At 35.1% G+C, this 6,000-nt stretch overlaps 1 long non-coding RNA gene across 4 annotated transcripts in view; it reads left to right on the top strand.

Annotated features, from left to right (window-relative positions):
* The window catches only part of LOC106879232 (uncharacterized), a 35,652-nt gene extending 30,024 nt beyond the window's left edge, over positions 1-5,628 (top strand). Inside the window, exons 2-5 of one of the 4 annotated variants that reach the window (XR_016240746.1) lie at positions 585-735; positions 1,674-1,913; positions 4,552-4,975; positions 5,311-5,628. This is a non-coding gene — a long non-coding RNA (uncharacterized LOC106879232). Of the gene's footprint in view, positions 1-584; positions 736-1,673; positions 2,863-4,551; positions 4,976-5,310 lie in introns of all 4 variants that reach the window. The other 3 variants (XR_016240745.1, XR_008263429.2, XR_001410606.3) reach the window with 3 other exon arrangements.
* Positions 5,629-6,000: the final 372 nt, after the last annotated feature.

Here is a 6,000-nt window from a genome sequence, read left to right on the forward strand (position 1 = left end):
GACTGATTAACCAATGTGTCCTTCCTTTTGATGAACGTTTTGCTCTTATTTCTAGCAACTCGAGTGGCCACTCAAACTCTCTCGTTCGTTCGTTATTGTGTTCTGTAGTAAAGTGTAGTGCTGCTGATAATACTGTTGATGTTTAGTCCCAGTTCAGCCATATCGAACAGACATATCGTTGGTGATCCAGCTGTGACAATACTATTTTTGATCTGCGTCCAGTAGCTGATTTATTCTCGAAGCTTGCCAGTCAACTATCCAAAAGACTGCAAGCCTCTTTGGCAGAAGAATGAAATGAATTTTCAATATTTGATTTTAAAAATTATTTTTATTATATTATAGTTATTTTTTTTTTATAGAATTCTGTAATATTTCTCTTTACTAATTCCGAGTTCTAATTATTTAATTTTTTTCTTAGATCTAACAACTTTTCAAATATGTACAGACTAGCAACTACTTCGACACTAGGCTTGTGTTGGACGGCATTGTTTTACGGTTTAAATATGTTGCTATTGTTGATCTTATTACTACTGCCAGAGCACAAGTGTGATAATGTTTTATTACGTCATAATTTTTTTAAATAGGTGGCGTCATGGCTTCAGAACCGTCTCTCTAATGTATCAGATGATTTAAACAAATACGATTTCAAAAGAAATTATACATTTCCTGATTCTCTATTCGTTTCCAACCAACTTACATTTACAAATAACTGTGGAATTTCTATGGATACAACTGGTAAATTTATTATTTCTTGTCAGTAGATTCATTGGAAGATTCACAATATAATTTTCACTTTGTAATTTATAAAGTAGAATGTATTTAATAAACTGGTTATTAAACTTTTGAATATTTTACATTAAGTGTAGAAGCCGTATAGGTTAGAATAGTGAACAGTGATTGCTTTGAAGTAGCTACTCAGTTGAAAATTTCATCACGATAAATTGAAAAATGGTGAGTAAATCACTTCACTCATGCTGGTAAGTCCTTAGTGAAGGTTTCAATGTCACAATTTTTCGTTTTCTATCGATGAAAATGACAAAGCTGTTATGTATAGACTAAATAAACAGATAGCTTCCGTGGTAAATTATTATAAGTGTGTCAGCTGTCGTAGTTTAATAAATCTGATATTTTACTTTTATATTGATTAAAATCAATTTGGATTTTGAGAGGAACAACATAACAGGTGTTACAAGATGCCTCCACGGAAACAAATTTATGTTCTGTTCTTTATTCTAGTGTTGATCCCAAATTTATTTAATGAACGTAATGTTACATCCGAAAGGAAGGTTATGATACTGGGCTATTGCTACTGTTGCTAATGAGATATCTATTTATCCCGCGAGACCACGGCTCTGTTCGTGGAAAGATTGTTTCAGCCTATGTTTGCAAAGAAGCATCTTATCCTACTGATAAGGCTTACATGGCGGACTGTCTCGGCTGTAGCAATTACATTTAAATTTAAATGTACTGTCTGTCAATATTGTTTGGGTACATTTTTTATTGGTGAACGCGTTCGTTTCATTTCTTTCCTTGCCCCCCCCCCCCCCAAACATGTCTGAACTTTCCTCTTTCTAAATCCCCACTTATTTCATGCCTTTAGCAGAGCGAAAATCTGCAATGTCGTCTCACCTCTCAAAAAATTAATTTTCAATGATTTCATCTTTCTCTTACAGATATCTTTGAAACAAAGATGAGAGTGTCACCTTTATGTTCGCTTTCCAAAACATACCCAGGGTTGGAAAAAAAAAGCATGAAATATTGATCTTTGTTATGAAAAAATCGTTAGAAAGACAAACACTTGGTGATGCAACCAATGCGTAATGACTTGGACTGATTTACAAAGATAATGTATTCCAGATTTGAGATTTGCACTTCACATTCAGCATTGTATGGTAGAATATACAGAAACTAAAGTAAATAATATTGTAAAGACATGTAATCTAATGTTCTGTTGTTTCTGCCAATTTGCTGTCTTACACTGATATGTACTACACCTAATAGAAAAGTATAGCTGACACCTATAAGAGTAGATAACGTGACTGCTTAGTAAGCAGTCACGTTACCTGCCTTTTGTGTATGGATGGATCAAAATATCAATGTGCATTTGAGGATATCAAAGAGGTTGATAATCTATAAGCGACAGCATTGTTTGTTCCTATTTGCTTGGAATCAAAGTTATTACACATCCTGTGTACAACAGCCCAGTCAAAAGATCTTTTCCGTAATGAATGGGTAAAAATTGGAAATAAAATTTGTTTTCAAACATGATTAATCTAATCAATGATAATATAAAGACAAAATGAAATATGCTATTCCATTATGTTTGTCATGAAAAACAAAAACAATTAGCAATTTTTTTGCTTCATCTGGTTTTTAAAAAATTACTGATCACAACAGAAATCGATGTATATTTTTGGTGAGGGGTGAGGGATAAGGAAGACAGCTGAAACATATTCAACATAGAATTTACTACAAACCATGTAAATATTTATTATATTTTACATTCGTTGACATTTAACCTCTAACTTTAAGAGAGAGATCGCAAATTAAGTTTTGTCGCATTCATGTATATATATATATATAACAGACGCAAGCGTGGCTCTGTGGTAAGAAGCTTGCTTTACAACCACTTGGTTCCGGGTTCACTCCCACTGTATGGCACCTTGGGCCAGTGTCTTCTATTATAGCTTCGGGCCGCCCAAAGCCTTCACTAAGGACTTACCAGCTTGTAAGTGGATTTGGTAGACGGAAACTGAAAGAAGCCCACCGAGATGCAATTCGAAAAAAGCCCGCCTCTTACATAGATATATACGGATAGACAATCTTCTATGTACTATGCTGAATACATGAGGTGTTCGTCTGGTATGTTGATTTTTTTGTTTATTTTTATGTGTCTTGACCATACTATACTGATGAGTAGAAGTTGCATATTACTGTAATAACTACGAAATCATGGTCTATAGTTTAGTTTGTTTTTAAGGGGCTAGCTTTGAGAGCTGCATTTCCTCGCGTTCGGTAAAAATGTGTTTATTATGGTAGTTTGACCTTTGAGTCCCTCTTAGCGTGAGGCATTCATGTATAGTAATGCCCTTATATAATATAATATATATATATAATATATATATATATATATATATATATATATATATATATATATATATATATATATATATATATATATATATATATATATATATGTATGTATGTATGTATATCTCAACACACGATCTCAGATCAGGTCACTTGCTATGCAAGTACACCTCCGTATATATATATATATATATATATATATATATATATATATATATGTGTGTGTGTGTGTGTGTGTGTGCGTGTGTGTGTGTGTGTGTGTGTGTGTGTGTGTGTGTGTGTGTGTGTGTGTGTGTGTGTGTGTGTGTGTGTGTGTGTGTGTGTATAAATTCAAAATTCAAATAAGTTATCATTATCTTAAAAAATAATGATAAAGTGGCCACCAAACATAATCCAAACCCTGACTTTTAATATATATATATATATATATATATATATATATATATATATATATATTATTTACAATAGTTTTAGTGACCAATATTGGTGTAATTAGGGTGTGTTCCCCTCAGGCCAGCACTAAGTATGCCGTCCCCACAACGTCAACCTCACAGACCTTAGCATATTCTTAGTTCGTAAAACCCATTCCTGTTAGTAAGCTCACTGGAAAATTGAATCTAGATCGAAGACTCGGCACGTCGTAACTTTACCTTCACTCCATTGTATTCGCATTGTGAAAGCACGCGGCGTAGTAGTTGGGCTGTTGTATTCATGATCGTATGATCGTGGTTTCGATTTCCGGACTGAACGTTGTTTGCTTGAGCAAAGCCCTTCATTTCATGTTACTGCAGTCCACTCAGTTATAAATGAATTACAGCAGTATATAGGAAGTTAACCCTACGCTGGACCTTCGTCTCGTTCGAGGAGGGAACGCTGTAATCTCAGTCACTTAATTGCCATGGAAACCAAGTTAAGGTCCGAAATATATTTTCTCTTTTTTTTTTTTTTTGTTTCAGTCATTTGACTGCCATGCGGAGCACCGTCTTTAGTCGAGCAAATCGACTCCAGGACTTATTCTTTGTAAGCCTAGTACTTATTTTATCGGTCTCTTTTGCCGAACTGCTAAGTTACGGGGACGTAAACATACCAGCATCGGTTGTCAAGTGATGTTGGGAGGGGGACAAACACAGACACACAAATATATGCACACACATACATACATATATATATATATATATATATACGATAGGCTTCTTTCAGTTTCCGTCTATCAAATCCACTCACAAGGCTTTGGTCGTCCCGAGGCTATAGTAGAAGACACTTGCCCAAGGTGCCACGCAGTGGGACTGAACCCAGAACCATGTGGTTGGTAAGCAAGCTACTTACCATACAGCCACTCGAGTAAGATATTATAAAAGATGAATTTTGGTGATGGATTTTCCTTTGTTATTTTTAAATTTTAGAAATTTCTTACTCCAGAAACATTTTCCCTTTTAAAATGTTCTTATTATTGTTGTTTAGCCCTAGGTCAGTCGCAGTTGAATGAACCTATGATCAAAGGCACTTCAGCTTTGTATATCTAGGACTTACTCTTTAAAGCTGTAAGATGTAATTTGAAGCAATTTATCAACTATTTCAAGCATGTCGAGCGACCATGTAGATGTTCTTTCGTAAACCTTCGCTCACACACGGAGACATAATAGAATATCTCATATTTTAGTCCGGAGAGAAGACAGTGCCCATGATTCTTTATAGGGGCAACCGAAACTGAAGAGAGGGAGGAAGGTATCCTCAAATCGCAAGTCTGGTCCAACTTCTTGCAACAGACTGGACTCCGATAAAGGCATGCAAGATGACAGAATTTGGTGTTTAACAGAGCGATAGATTAAGTTCATCATCCAGTTAGTTCATGGAGAAATTTGAACTGGGCTACATATATCACAAGGTAGCCATTCTCACATTCTTACAGTTTTACCATTCTACTACCATGATTTTTGTATTCTTTTATCGACCCCGAGATGAGGCAAAAGACAAATTTCACCACAACGGGATTTGATCTCAGACCGTAGAAAGTCAGAATAAATACAGCTAGTTTTTCTCTCCGACCGACGTTCTAACGATTCGGCCAATTCACTTTACATATAAATGCAGTTTTATCTTTATTTTCATTTCTTTAGAATGACTCTGAATTTTGTCGATGTGGTATCGAAGAGTTTATGATTTAGTTTTTAATTAATTATTTCAGAAGTCTAATTAAATGCTTCGTTCTCTTTTTTATAGATTGCAACCGTTTCTCGACACGATCAGCCAATGATAATTTGTTTGATTAAAACAACACATTCGCGTAGTCGCCAATACTTTCCTCGAGTGGTCCATCATTACAATATGTTTTACAACTGTCTACAGCACAATTCAGCTGCAGCCTTGTCACTGCAGCTTTTACAGACAAAGATTCAGCGTAACACTGTTGTCAGTCTTACTATAAAAAAAAAGTAAAATTTCCATTAAATCATGAGATGATCTTAGTGAGTCATTCGCAGATTCAGTGATTCATGCGGTGAAAATACATACTAGGTTATAATAAATTTATTTCTCTGATTGCTTTTTATTATTACTGATTAATTCAAGCGGTGAGCTGGCAGAATCGTTAGCACACCAGACTAAATGCTAAGCGGTATTTCTTCCGGCTTTCCATTTTGAGATAAAATTCTGCCGAGATTGGTTCTGTCGTTCATCCACTCGGAGTCGATAAAATAAAAACTAGTAAAGTACTGGAGTTGATGAAATCGACTAGTTCTCTTCCCTGCAAATATTGGGCTTTGTGCCTATAGGAGAAAGGATTATTTGTAATTAATTCTAATTTTGACACAAGGCCAGTAATTTTAAAGGCAAAAGGTTAGGCGATCACATAAACCCCATTGATCAACTGGTACTTTATTCTTATTTCTTTACTGCCCACAAGGGGCTACA

This window comes from Octopus bimaculoides, chromosome 2 (assembly GCF_046866305.1).
Source record: "Octopus bimaculoides isolate indiv1 chromosome 2, ASM4686630v1, whole genome shotgun sequence".
NCBI classification, from domain to species: Eukaryota; Metazoa; Mollusca; class Cephalopoda; order Octopoda; family Octopodidae; genus Octopus; species Octopus bimaculoides.